A 15,186-nucleotide genomic window follows, 5' to 3' on the forward strand; every position below is an offset into this window, starting at 1 on the left:
GTTGCTCTGCGGCATGTGGCATCTTCCTGGACCAGGGCTCGAACCCGTGTACCCTGCATTGGCAGGCAGATTCTTAACCACTGCGCCACCAGAGAAGTCCCTCTCTGAATGATTTTAAGTATGAGCAGCTTCACATTATTTTTGTGGCTGCTCTGTGGTGAATTATTTGGAAAAGGGTGGGTGGAGGGACAAGACTGGAAGCAGAGAGAGAACACTTAGGATGATTGCGGTAATCTAGGCAAGAAGTGATGATGGCTTGAGTCTCTAGGACTTGGACAATTCAGATGAGGGAGGTAAGGGAGAGATTTGAGGTCTTACTGTCAGGTGTGGGGGCTTGGAGGGTGGTGGAGTGTATACGTCAGGGCTCTCCAGAGGAAAAAAATCAGTAGGAGGAATTGGCTCAGATAATTATGGAGACTGAGAAGTCCCATAATCTGTAGACCTAGGACAGTTGGGGATATAATCTGGTCAGATTCCAAAGTGCTAAGAACCAGAGGAGTCAATGGTATAAACCCCAGTCTGAGGGCTGGAGAAGATGAGATGTCCCAGGTCAATCAGTGAGGCAGAAAAATAAAGGAAACAAATCCCTCCTTCCTCCGTCCTTTGTTCTATTTAGTCCCCCAGAAGATTGGTTGATGTCCAATGTCTTGGTCCATTTGGGATGCTATACCATAGACTGGGTGACTTACAACAACAGAAGCTCATTTCTCACAGTTTTGGAGGCTGGAAGTTGAAGATCAGGGTGCCAGTATGGTCTGGTTCTGGTGAGAGCCCTCTTTTGGGGTTTAGACCGCCAGCTTCTAGCTGTGTCCTCGCGTGGTGGAAAGGTGCTGTGGGGCCTCTTCTATAAGGGCACTAATCCCATTCATGAGGATTCCACCCTCATGACCTTATCATCTCCCCCAAACCCCACCTCCTAATATCACCTTGGGGGTTAGGATATGAATTTTGGGGGATACAAATATTCAGACCATAGCACCCACCGACATTGGGGAGGGCAATCGCCTTTATAGAGTCCGCTGATTTGAGTACTAATCTCTTCTGGAAATACCCACACAGACACACCCAGAAACAGCATTTAATCTGGGCATCCTCTGGTCAGTCAAGTTGACACAAAATTTACCATCCCAGTGGAGCCATCCTAAAGATAAGGAGTACAGGAAGACGAGAGAGAGAGAGAGAGAGAGAGAGAGAGAGAGAGAGAGAGAGAGAGAGAGAAAGAGAGAGAGATAATTGGAGAGCTCAGTTGTGGTCCTCAGTGGTAACTTTGAGTTAGAAACTCTTCTCCTACTGCAGCAGCAGTGAGGAAACATCCATCTACCAGCTGTGGTGTCCACAAACCTGACCCAGGTTGGGGATTCCAGATGGGCAGGCCTGGTGCAGGTCTGAAAGGTGGGCATGGAGCCCAGGAGAGAGAAGTGAGTGTGGTGGTATGTGGGTTGGTGGGAATTCCAGGAAGTTGAGGTGTGAAAAGCTGTGCCTTCTGCCCATAACAATGGAGTTTTCTGGGATCCCTTTCCTTTCCCCTCTGGGGGACCCCAGGGTTGGCCTGTCTTGTTCCCTTTCCTTACCCACACCTGTTGTCACCCAAGGTTTCAGTCTCTCAGTGACTTGCTGAGAGGTTCCTGTGATGGTGGGGAGAACAGTTTTGGTTTAGAATTGGACTGGGGCCCATGCAAGAAGGCTGTAGCTTCCTTGGTGAGAGAAGTAGGGCCAGGAAGGAGAGCTTGGAAGTAACATAGTTTTCCGACCTTTATGGCACTCACACCCTGAGATTTCCTTACTCTCTGGCAAAGTAGTTTCTGTGTCACAAATTTCTAAGTTTTGCAGAACAAGGTATTCTGGAAGCAAAAGGAAAGATTACAGCGCAAGGGCTCAATCCATGGGGAAAAAAACAACTCTCTTTTTCTTCTTCCTTGAAAGTGGGAAGAAATTACTTTCCCTATAACCAAAATGCTCAGGGGGGCTCATCTCTGGACTTTACCATGAAATGCTTTGATCCCAGGAAATTTTGTCAGGTCAACTTTGGCTTATGGGTCTAAGAGGAGCATGGGGTGGTTGTAGTCAGGAAAAGGCAGATCCAAGCTGTGTTTTTAAAAAATTTATTTATTTATTTATTTATGGCTGAGTTGGGTCTTCGTTGCTGTGTGCGGTCTTTCTCTAGTTGCAGCGAGCAGAGGCTACTCTTTGTTGTGGTGTGCGGGTTTCTCATTGAGGTGGCTTCTCTCATTGCGGAGCACGGGCTCTAGGCACATGGGCTTCAGTAGTTGTGGCACACGGGCTGAGCAGTTGTGGCTCGCAGGCTCTAGAGCACAGGCTCAGTAGTTGTGGCGCACGGGCTTAGTTGCTCCGTGGCATGTGGGATCTTCCTGGACCAGAGCTCGAACCCGTGTCCCCTGCATTGGCAGGTGGATTCTTAACCACTGTGCCACCAGGGAAGCCCCCCAGAGATAGATTTATAAAAAGTAGGGTAGTATGATCTTCAGTATGGGATGCATTTCCTCCAATCTTACTCCTCTTCTGGCTCCCTGTTACACAATTAATAACATACTTATCACTGGGAATGATATTTGTTTATTGCTTATATCTTTCCTTAGATTAAGAACTTCTTAAAGACATGACCTCGATCTTACTCATTTTCCTACTTTCCAGAGCCTAGTCCGGAGACTGGCAGTCAATAAGGGCTCAGTCAGTGTTTGTGGATTGAATGTGAATGATTTTCAGAAACTCTCCTATTTTTCACGCTTCCTTCCCCTTTTAGGAAGGCCCTCATGCATTCAGACAATGACAGAGGAAGAGAAGGAGAGCGTATCCAGAGCTCTAATAGACCTGATATCTTTGTATTACTTAATCACCTCTGATCCCTCCCCCAGAAAAAGAATCTGTTATTCAGAAAAGCCTCTGAAACTCATGAACATTACATTCTTAATAACTGATAACGGTGCACTTGCTTATTAAAAGAAATGCTTTTGTTGATACTTTAGGGCTCTAATGTGATTTTTCTTTACCTTTTCTGGTTCTCCCCCAATTCTCTTTCTTTCTAATCTCCTCTGCATGTCTTCCCAGTCATCTAGTCATCGAGAGACTGGATAATTCCCAGCCCCTTTTGATTCTTAGTAAACTCTCCTTTGGGAATTATGTTAAGAAAGAAGCAATGGTCTGTATGTATATGAACAAATCCAAGCAGATGGCAAATTCTCCAAATGAATTCTACTTCTAAATAAAAGAAAACAGTGAATCTTCCAAGGGACAAAGGAGAGGAGCTGGGAAGGAAGGGATCTGGGCCCACACACCTGCAAGCTTGCGCAGCCAGTGTGACTGTACTGTCGTCGTAACTGTGCTTTTGATGGTCACCTTTTTTTTTTTGTATATGCTCTATTTCCCTTTCAATTTCTCCTTAGCTTCCTAGTAAAATTCTTTTGAAAAGCCCGGCACGTGTTGGCTAAACCAAAAGAGGAAGAAGAAAGGGAGTTTTGTATACATTTAGATTTGAAAACGAGACTCAGCTTAAGAGTTTGCTATACCCCAGGGCAGCGATTCCTAATTTTGGGGAGGTGCCAGACTCCTTTGAGAATCTTATAAACACTATGGACTCCTTTTTTAGGAGACTGTACATATGCAAATCTTTTTCTTTCAGCTTCAGGGAGTCTGAAGGTGCTGTAGATGGTGGGTTGAGAATCCTGCTTTAGTGGGTGGGGGACAAACTAAGGGAGAAAGCGTCTACTGGTGGGTGTTCTCATCTGGCCAACCTGAAATCACTTCCTTTGTAAGCTCATTTTTCTTTTTTTGGTCCCTTGAATTATTTTGTTTCATCAAGATCATTATGATTAATAGCTTACATTTATTCAATATTTCTTAGCACACGGTCTCACTTAATCCTGCCAACAACCTTAGGAGGCAACTATATTATTTTCATTTTGTAGATGAGGAACCTGAGATTTAGAAAGGTTTAGCAAATTGCCCTGAGCAATTTGCCCAAAGCCAGTGATCCGAATCCAGCCCATGCTCTTAATCCCTCTGCTAAGTACCTCCACATGTTTTGTGTTCTTTGGTCTTTGAAGATGAGAGTTATTTACACATCTCACTTATCTGGAATGCTAAGGTGGCCCGGTTTACCTGGTGATTGCAATCGTGTACAGCTGTATCCATTTCTGTAAGCCTCATGTTCTTTGGGGGCAAGTTTCTTTCTGAACTTCCAACTGTCATTCTTTTGTATGTTCTGGGCAAACCTGTCTCAGCAGGGAATATTTTCCCGATAATAAATGTGAAAAGTTAAGATGCAAAGAATATACTCTTGTTCTCTTTAAAGGACAACTGATCTCCTTCATTTCAGCCACCATTAATTGAGTACCTCCTGTATACCAGGCACTGTGCTGCTGTCTCAGCAGATCTGTGGGCTTATTGCTCATGTCCTGGTGAGGAAACACATGCTCTTTCAAGGCAATTGTTGACTAAAAGTCCTGGAATTTTTGAGTTTTTAGAGACTTGGAGTTTTCCTCCTAAATAATGTTAATGGAGTGATCAAAACTTGAAGTGGGGAAGTTTATCTCTGTATTGGGATGTAATCCTCATTAAGGGACAGGGAAAAGTGATTCACCATTTTATCTGGGAAAAGCATTCAACAGCCATGGTGTGGCTGTAGAGGACAGGTGCACATTCATTTTATGATGAGAGCCATTAATAACTGTGGGTCATGTCATTTCATTGATACGTACAGTGTATAACAGAACTTCTAAAAGTCAGGGAGCAAAATGGTAATACTAAGAATGAGTTATTATTTGAGAACTCCATTCACTTTTTTCCCCCCAAATCATTACCATTTACAAGTTTACAAGAAGATAGCAGTTGCAGAAGTTTCAATATGTCACTCTGTGAAGCATTACTTTTCAGTTAGATCAAATAGCTGTTCTAGATCAATTCCACCTCTTTCTGATTTTGTGTTTTCTTGCATACATAGAAAAACTGTCAGTGTTTTGGCTCTATTAGCTGAGAACCTCAGACAGATTGGAATGATGCAATGTTTTGAAAAGGAAGTAGTTCCTTTGAATAATTTTTTTTTTCCTGCTGTGGTATAGGCTAGAGAACAGAAAAATCCCCGGGGTGCAAGTGGGAGAAAAAAAGAGGGTAGGAAGGCACAGAGATAAACTAGATTAGTATTCCAAGCTATACCTGTCCACACTGAGAAGACTCATTAGTTTTTCCGTCTCACTATTTCGTCCCGTTATCCTACCATCTCATCAACATCTAAATCCTCTCTGTAACCTCTCTATTTCAACAGTCATCACTATCACTTTTACAACTTTTGTGTGTGCTCTTACAACATCATCCTAAATAGTCACAGACTGTAAATAAAAAGGCAGAATGGCAAATAAACATGAACACACTTCCATGCTTAGAGCTGTGCCTGACCTATAATACTTGCCGAATTAATATTTGATGAATGAATAAAAGGGAAAGACAGAATATTGGGGGAAATTAAAGTTAAGAAGGATGTACACACATGAAAGGATGCTCAACATCACTAATCATTAGAGAAATGCAAATCAAAACTACAATGAGATATCACCTCACACCAGTCAGAATGGCCATCATCAAAACATCTACAAACAATAAATGCTGGAGAGGGTGTGGAGAAAAGGGAACCCTCCTGCACTGTTGGTGGGAATGTAAATTGATACAGCCACTATGGAGAACAGTATGGAGGTTCCTCAAAAAACTAAAAATAGAACTACCATACAACCCAGCAATCCCACTACTGGGCAAATAGCCTGAGAAAACCATAATTTGAAAAGAGTCATGTACCACAATGTTCATTGCAGCTCTATTTACAATAGCCAGGACATGGAAGCAACCTAAGTGTCCATCGACAGATGAATGGATGAAGAAGATGTGGCACATATATACGATGGAATATTACTCAGCCATAAAAGGAAATGAAATTGAGTTATTTGTAGTGAGGTGGATGGACCTAGAGACCGTCATACAGAGTGAAGTAAGTCAGAGGAGAAAAACAAATACTGTATGCTAACACATATATATGGAGTCTAAAAAAAAAAAAGGTTCTGAAGAATCTAGGGGCAGGACAGTAATAAAGACGCAGACACAGAGAATGGACTTGAGGACACTGGGAGAGGGAAGGGTAAGCTGGGATGAAGTGAGAGAGTGGCATGGACATATATGCACTACCAAATGTAAAGTAGATAGCTAGTGGGAAGCAGCCGCATAGCACAGGGAGATCAGCTCGGTGCTTTGTGGCCACCTAGAGGGGTGGGATAGGGAGTGTGGGAGGGAGACGCGAGAGGCAGGTGATATGGGGATATATGTATATGTATGGCTGATTCACTTTGTTATAAAGTAGAAACTAACACACCATTGTAGAGCAATTATATTCCAATAAAGATGTTAAAAAAAAAAGAAGGATGTACAATAAAGATAAGCACCTTAGAAAGCGCAGTAATAGAATCATTAACTTTAGAGCTGACAGAGATTATAATTCATGGGAGGAAAAAATTGATTTACAGAAATTTGGTGTACATGCAACACTTTAGGATCACAGTAATTACAAACAATGGTTTGCATAAAACCGTTCGAAATCGGGAACCCATTTCTGTATTGCAGAATCTGAAATATTCCTCATTTAAAGGGTTGTTTCCTACTGCGTTCATTCTCACATATACATATAGAGGGTTCACACAGATGTCATTCGGCTGCTCATTCTGTCTCAGTCTATTGAGAATTCTCCTGCTAAACCTGGGGAAGATGTTCTCCTGACTTAACTCCTAAAGCTTTTCTTTAAAAATTTTTAAAAATTGTCTTTATTTTTTTTAGAGCAGTTTTAGGTTCACAGCAAAATAGAGAGGCATGTACAGAGATTTCCCATGTACTACCTGCCCTACACATGCATAGCCTCCTCCATTATCAACATCCCCGCCAGAGTGGTGCATTTGTTACAGTTGATGAACCTACACTGACACATCACCATCACCCCAGGTCCATAGTTTTCATAAGGGTTCACTTTGGTGTTGTACACCCTGTGGGTTTAGACAAACATATAATGACATGTATCCATCATTATAGTATCATACAGAGTATTTTCACTGACTTAAAAATCTTCTGTGGTATGCCTGTTCATCCCTCCCCCCTCCAACCCCAGGCAACCACTGATTTTCTTTTTTTTACTGTCTTTATAGTTTTGCCTTTTTCTACAATGTCATATGTTCGGAATCACCCAGTATGCAGCCTTTTGAGAGTGGCTTCTTTCATTTAGTAACATGCATGTATGTTTCCTCCATGTCTTTCCATGGCTTGATAGCTCATTTCTTTTTAGCATTGACTAGTATTTCATTATCTGGATGTAACACAGCTTATTTATTCACCTACTGAAGGACATCTTGGTTGCTTCCAAGTTGTGGCAGTTATGAATAAAGCTGCTATAAACATCCCGGTGTAGGTTATTGTGTGGACATAAGTTTTCAGCTCCTTTGGGTAAATACCAAGGAGCACAATTGCTGGATCATAGGAAAAAGAGTATGTTCAGTTTTGCAGGAAGCTGCCAAACTGTCTTCCAAAGTGGCTGTACCTGTTGGCATTCCTACCAGTGAATGAGAGTTCCTGTTGCTCCACATCCTCACCAGCATTTGGTGTTGTCAGTGTTCAGGATTTTGGCCATTCTAATGGGACTGTGGTGGTATCACATTGCCATCTTAATTTGCATTTCCCTGATGACATATGATGTGTTCATTTACTTTTTTAGGCTAGGAAGGTGCTCACCAGGTGGGATCCCTTCCCCCCTGCTCCATATCGCCCCCCCCACCCTGCCCTTTCCTAAACCAGAAGTGTGATTAGGAATCCTGTACAGCATGTTCTCTATCCTTTCAGAACATACTGCACATCCCTTGCATGGTGTAGAACAAGCATGCCCACATTATTCTTTTAAAACAAGCAATCTTACAGCACTTTGTCATGTAAAATATAAACATGAGGGTTGTCCCAGTGTGTTGAGCCCACAAAGCATATCTGAAGAAGCGGCTGCGATAAATTGTTTTAGTTCAACAGGTTAATCCCTATTTCCCAGGGAGAACAGAGCTATTCTAAACAGGACATATCCTTCTTCTTTTCATTTGTACACAGTCCCAAAACTCAGCAAAATTCTCTGTTTGGGTGGTGTTCGTGCTGTGACACAAATGCACAAAAGGCAGGAAATTCACCATCAATGTGGATGATGCCGTCTGTCTTCTCAGTTGACATGTGTTTTTCCAGTGGTGAGAATCCAGGACGGTGCCCATGTTACCTCTGAACATCCTTCCCCAGGCAGCCGGGCTCGGGAGACTGTGCTATTTAAATTTAAATACATGTCCTGCGCACTGAGTGTTGATGCTGGCGGTGCCTTTGGGTACAGCCATTTCCCCACCAGCCTGTCAAAAACCAGGGCAAAGCCTTTCAAAAGGGCCGAGTGGAGCTTTTGGAAATGCAAATGTGTGTATGGGCTTGGGACCAAGGATGGCTTATAAATAACGATCTTTTGTGTATTGCTCATTATGAGGGTCCACTCAATAAAAAACACATTGCCTCTTCTTTGTCAGTGACAGATACTCTTATCAGAAACAAGGCTCTTGTTGTGCTAGTTTCCCTCTGATGGAAGGGCAAAGGGACTGCTGTGCGTGGCACCGGTGGGGATGAGGGAGAGGGAGCCGGAGCTGAGGAGGGCTTCGTCTTAAACACGGTCTAAAAACTAGCATATTTGCTGGAATAATGCTTGAGAAACAGTTTCACTTAATACTGCAATTTGAGGTCCGGTGTAAGTGTGGATACCTCTCTGAGGTCTGGAGTTTTTAAGGGGTGAACTTGTCAACCTTTAGAAGAGACTAAGTACCCATCACCTGCTTTGTCGATGGTAGGTTTTTTAGAAATAGCAGAAGAAATACATTTCTTTCCATGGGCTTTCTGGACTTATCCTCTTTTATCTTAAATTTAGTATCCTCCATCAACATTCAAGAAACAATTGAGAAAACACTAAGGAGGAATTCCTGGGCTCAAAGAGACCTTGTCTCTTCTAAAATAATGGCTGAAGAAGATTCTTCCCTGTTGGGCATCTGTGGTGGGAGTGGGTCATGTTTTGCAGGTGCCTTATGAGCAGCGGCAACTGGGAGATGCTAGTTTTTCCTGGTGGCTAAGTTGTAGGGGAGTTGGACAAGTAAAGGTCTCTGAACAGGTTGCAAAAGTGACATGAATGTTTTACTCTTCTGGATTAAAAATAATTCTGGAAGCTTCCTTTTACTGAACATTGACGCTCTCTGAAATGGGTTAGTTATAAGGGCCCTTTAGTGTGCTGAGCAGTCCACCGAATTTTCATTTATAATCAAACCTACCTACCTGGATGACATGGTCTAGCTACTTTTTATTTCCTTGTGCGTCAGTGTCCAGATCTGTAAAATGGACATACGACTAGTGTCTACTTCATGGAGTTGTGAGGATTAGATGAGTTAATGGCTACAAAATGTGTGGCATCTGTAGGGTACAAAGTGGACATTGTGTGTTAGCCTTCCTCCTGCTCTTCCTCATTTATCTGCCCCACCCTTTCCCACCTCTCGGCAATTCTTGTCACCAGACCCTTGGGGACACGAGTGATCTGCCAGCCTCAAATATTCTCATAATTTTCCAAAGGAGAAAAAAAATTCCCTTGAAAATTGGATAACCAAAAGAAGACTGAGAAAGCACTTAACATGGAACCTTTCTCTCTGGGCTTGCCGCGTGCTTCTCTTCAAGCCCTCCGCACAATCTCTGAGCCTAGCGCTAGGTTTCCCTGCTTCTGCCTGAGGACAGCCTGGCCCAGGGAGGCAGGGGAGGGAGGTAGGACACCGGGTGGGGCCCTGGGCCTCAGCTTCACTCTGGCCGAGCTCTGCAGAGCTGGGCTGGTCCGTTCACCTCCGGGACTCCGTGCCCTTCGCTGCCAAGGAGGGGTTTGCATCCACTGATGATGGGAAACTTCCTCTGGGCTCAGGGTGGGCAGGGCAGCGCCCGCCCAGTGTCAGAGATCTGGGCTAGAGGTGTATTTCGCCAGCATCGATGCCTGTGTTTAGGATGGGAGCTTCGTCTGCCCCAGGGTTGTAGCCCTCATCAGCGGCGGGGACCTGGGGGACTGTGGGCTGCTGCCCCACTCTGTCCCTTCCCCACCCCGACTCCTTGGAACTTTCCCCACGTGGACAAAGTCAGAAGTGTCCGATAGAGGAGCTGTCCCGCAGTGAGCAAGGCTGCAAGGCCCTGAGGGATTGTGAGGGGGTCCCCTCTGCTTGGGGAGCAGGCTTGGTTGTGGAGGGCACTGCTGAAGGAGGTGGTTCGTTAGCTCCCCTTTTACCAGGTTAATGATTTTATCGTCCCAGGGCCGGGTGATGGCAGGGAGGCCTCCCGGAGTCCCCACTTGTCAACCCTTCTGACGGGCTCCAGGAGCTGCAAACAGGAAGAGAGCTCGTGACGGGCTCCCTGCATCAGAACATACTAGGAGATGACTGCACAGTCCACGAAGATGTCTGGCCCTAAATAAATACATCCTCTTAAAGCTTCATTCTCCTCGTTTGTAAAATGGGCGTAATTACAGCACCCACCTTATAGGGATATTGTTTTGTTTTAGGAAGTCAATAATACATGTAGAGTGCTTATCACAGTGTCTGGCGCAATTAGTTCAATAGATGTCAACCTCAGTCCTGAATATAATGCAATACATTGCACAGAAGCATTAGGACTCTTTTGTAAAATGTTCAACTATGTACTAAAACCTTGAAACTCCCCCGGTCCTATTGTTCACCTAAATTTAAAATAGAAACAAAACAAAACATTTTGATACCCTTAAAATATCCATCTGCCACTGGAGAAGAAGAGTTCTGGTAGAAATTGAAGACGTAAAACCAAATCAGATCTAAACCAGATGCAGCTGTTAACATTTCTCCAGGCTTCAGTGATGCCTCTGGGACTGGGTTGTCTGCTCACCTCTTGTCATTTGGAACCTGGGATGGACACAGGGGTTCCTACACTCACCCCAGATTCTGTGGCCAGGAGTAGCCAGGAAACCCTGGTGTGAGAATTCCCACTGGCCCTTTCACCGTAGGGCACTGGGGTGGTGCGTACAAATCCCTCAGCTGGATAGCTGGGTTTAGGGCTGGGTGGTTGTGCTTTAAAGAGCCAGGTCATTCGGAAGGAATGTGAGAAGTGCATCTTTGGGGACAGAGATTAAAGAGTGGGAAAGTAGATAAGTGATCTGCTATCTCTCAGCTAATGGCTAGAAGTTAACATTTCACTAACTCCAGCAGAGAGACTGATGACCAGGCTATACACACAGTTCTACTTAGGAGAAAAGACAGTGGCAGCTGGGGGAAGAGAATTTCTCATCACTGCAAACAGAGCCCCTCAGTACACACCAGCTGTTTTTATAAACAACTCCTAGTCTGTCATTCTTACAACAGACACTGTGATATTACAGGGTCAATGCAACATCCTCTACGTGAGAATGAGCTCTAAACGTCAATGTAATGACATTTTTCAGTGTCATTCAATCTATTGAGGGCCCGTTGTATGATGGAAACGGTACTGAAGCCTGCGGGAGATGGAAAGAAGAACCAGGAGTGAACCCCTGGCCCCAAGGGATTTACCATATACTAAAACATGTATAGGAGTGTTTCTCAAAGAGCCATCCTCAGAATCACAGGTCTCTTACAAAAGAAGATTCCCAGATCCAAAGCAGATGGGACGCAGGCATCTGCATTTAAAGCAAGTCCATTCCTAGATAATTCTGATATACACTTTGAGTAGCATTGGTCTGGAGTGAAAGTTGGCTCTAAGCTGGGGTATAAAGCCTTCGTTTCTGTGTCTACATAGCGACTTGGAGGGAAGTGTCGAGGTATTGAAAGAAGTGTGCAGCCTAGAGGCCTCAAGATGGGAAATGCGTGGCAGTTGTGTCTAAAAAGTAGAGGAATGAGTATTGAGTGGCAATGGGGTAGCGTGATCTTTGCGGCAACCAGAGGAATCAATGAATATAATCCCAATGTTTATGGAAGGCCTCGCTGAGTTACTGATGTATCCATCATCAGGGCTTAGTCCTCATGCTTTTTAGCGTGCTGGCAGGTCAGGAGGGAAATCCACAGCTTTGCTGCTCCACAAATTTTATCGATGGATGTTTTGGGAATTAAAGCATACCAGGAAATAGACTTAATAGGCTTAATTTGCACGTGTCCATCTTTTTGTGGATGGGTTGGCTAGATTGGATATCTATTGCATAGAGTACGTACTGACTCCTGGCTGGTTTGGGGTGCTCCTGGTTGTGACATTGAAGTCTTACCCCTGGGGGAGGAAGCTGAAAAAGTCTGAAAGTTGGAAAGGAGAATTTGTAGAGGGAGGGCCAGCGAGTAGGAAAGAGAGACCAGTGTGTTGGGAGGAGGGAGTTCAGGGAAGCCCAGCAGTTGCTCTAGTCACCTGCAGTGCCCCTGGGGGAGTTTGTGATGGAGCCAACCTGGGCTCAAGAGGCCAAGCAGGAGCTGCAGGGGTGTAAAACCGAGAAGAAAGGGCCTTGCTCTCTGTGGGCAGGAAGCGCAGAGAACGGCTCAGCTTAGGCCTGGCGCTGAAGTAGAACTTGCCACCCCAGGTGGTCCCCTGGGTGGAGGTGCATAGGGAAGACGCGGAAGGAAACTGGTTAACGCTGGAAACCTGAATCCAGGTAACTGAATTGTGGGGGACAGCGTCTTTTGGCTTAGCTAATGACCTTGACCCCGAGGCACTTTCCCACTGCACAAAATATGTCATATGCGTTTTACATGACTAGTGATGGGATGGAGGAGAAATAGAGTCCCAGAATGGGGGGAGGGGTAGACAGAGGTAGAAGTCTTTGAACAAACTCTTTCTGGATTCTCTAGGTAGTAATGAGCCAGGGGCTGAGGAATCAACACAAACACGTGGTAGGGGGGCACTTTGGTTCAGGACCTACCTTTGGGATTCCTTTATCCTGAGATGACGCACAGACATGTGCAGAGGAGTGATTTATCCTATGAGCTGACCCTGCTTACCCAGTGCTTGGGACAGTTGTAAACTAAGTGCTACAATGGCTAGAAAACAATTTTGCCACGTTGCTGAGTGCTGACTGGACACTTTGGCTCAAGCTGGAACAAACGAATCTTTTTCCTGGAACAGGCTTTCCTTTTTTGTGTGTGTGGTACGCGGGCCTCTCGCTGTTGTGGCCTCTCCCGTTGCGGAGCACAGGCTCCGGACGCGCAGGCTCAGCGGCCATGGCTCACGGGCCCAGCCGCTCCGCGGCATGTGGGATCTTCCCGGACCGGGGCACGAACCCACATCCGCTGCATCAGCAGGCAGACTCTCAACCACTGTGCCACCAGGGAAGCCCCAGGCTTTCGTTTTTTATTGCTGTGATAACTAATTGAAGATTGAGAAGCTTAGCTCTAACCTGCATGGTAACTATCGATCCACCTGGTAACTGGGTAACCTCATCACCTCGTTGGTCCTGGGTTTCTTTTTGGTGCCCAGCATATGGTGAGGGGTTGCAGGCTCCATCGTGCTAGGGGCTCAACTTTATAGAGTGAGTAAACAGGCAGAGAGAAGGACTTAAAGAGCCCCTTTGCAGAGAACATCCCACGAAGCTCTTTTTTTTTTTTTTAATTAATTAATTAATTTGGGGGCTGTGTTGGGTCTTCGTTGCTGTGTGCGGTCTTTCTCTAGTTGCGGCGAGCTGGGGCAACTCTTCCTTGTGGTGTGCGGGCTTCTCACTGCCATGGCTCCCCTTGTTGTGGAACGTGGGCTCTAGGCGTGCGGGCTTCAGTAGTTGCGGCACGTGGGCTCAGTAGTCGTGGCTTGCGGGCTCTAGAGTGCAGCCTCAGTAGTTGTGGTGCACAAGCTTAGTTGCTCCGCGGCATGTGGGATCTTCCCGGACCATGGCTCGAACCCATGTCCCCTGCATTGGCAGGCGGATTCTTAACCACTGCGCCAGCAGGGAAGTCCCTCATGAAGCTCTTTTCAAGCAGGCCTAGGACCTCAGAAAGCTGTATCTTAGCTCCAAAGAGGCAGGATCTCCCGCAGGAAGCCCTCTCTGGTCCCTGTAACACCTCAGTTCAGCCATCCCGTGAGCCGGCACTCTGCCTGAGACTCCGCTTTGCTGGGATAGCACCCTTATTCTCAGCGTGGAGATAAGGGACCTCATTTATTTTTCAATAGCACAACACTCCAGGACATAGTCATCCAAGTAAACGAGTACTAGCCTTTTCAAAGTAGCTTCAAAGCATACTAAAAGTCCTCTTGCCTCTCAGGCGATTTCTCTGGATATACTCAGTTGTGGCAGATCTCTCTACTTGGATGGTAAATTGATTCTCATAAATCATCCAAAGTCCTTAGGAGTCAGGTTCAGTGAATAAAGTAGGTGACCAAGCCAGACTCAACTATATCTTGCTGTTCTGTTCTTTGTGTAAAATGGTCCTAAAAGAAATTACAACAGGAATTTCAATATGGTAGCAAGCAATGGCAGACCAGTTAGAATCGTCCTCCAAGGTGGATACCTCCATGACAATTCTGTACTCAATGTAGAAGATCCATTGGTTTGAAAAATAGGTAAGTCTCATCACTATTAATCTCACATATGAAATTCATGTCTACTATCATTTACCCACTAATACTAAATTTAGAGTTCCCATGAGAATTGCTTATTTGTCTAAAACAAATCTCTTTTCCTCTTTTAAAAAAAATAAAGATTGGCTTTGAACAAACAAAACTGTGCTTTGATTTTACCATCATTAATGATTTTGTCAACACAAGTCTGATGGACTAACAGCCCTTCCTCACCATACACAGATATAGTGAGAAGATGTAAAGCAAACAGTCTACCTCAGTTGGGACACTAATTGTATTAGTGACAATTCTGGGAGAGAGGCTCTATTCGAACGAGCCCTAATGTAACCTGAAAAATTATTTCTGTGTTTAATGGAACTTTTAGTTGCCCAAGAATTGAGTGCTTTAAAGAGACAGAACTTCTCCATGTCAAGAACGTTCTAAATTGTTTCCTTGGCATTTGAGAATTTCAAGCTTAGGCTGTCTGTCCTTGCTCAAGTCACACAGTCTTCAAGTTGGGCAGTTCAGCAAAATCCAAAAGATAAGATTTGAACGGGTCTCTCTGTTTATGTTGTCGCACAGGGAAGCTAA

The sequence above is a fragment of the Delphinus delphis genome, chromosome 3 (assembly GCF_949987515.2).
Source record: "Delphinus delphis chromosome 3, mDelDel1.2, whole genome shotgun sequence".
NCBI lineage: Eukaryota > Metazoa > Chordata > Mammalia > Artiodactyla > Delphinidae > Delphinus > Delphinus delphis.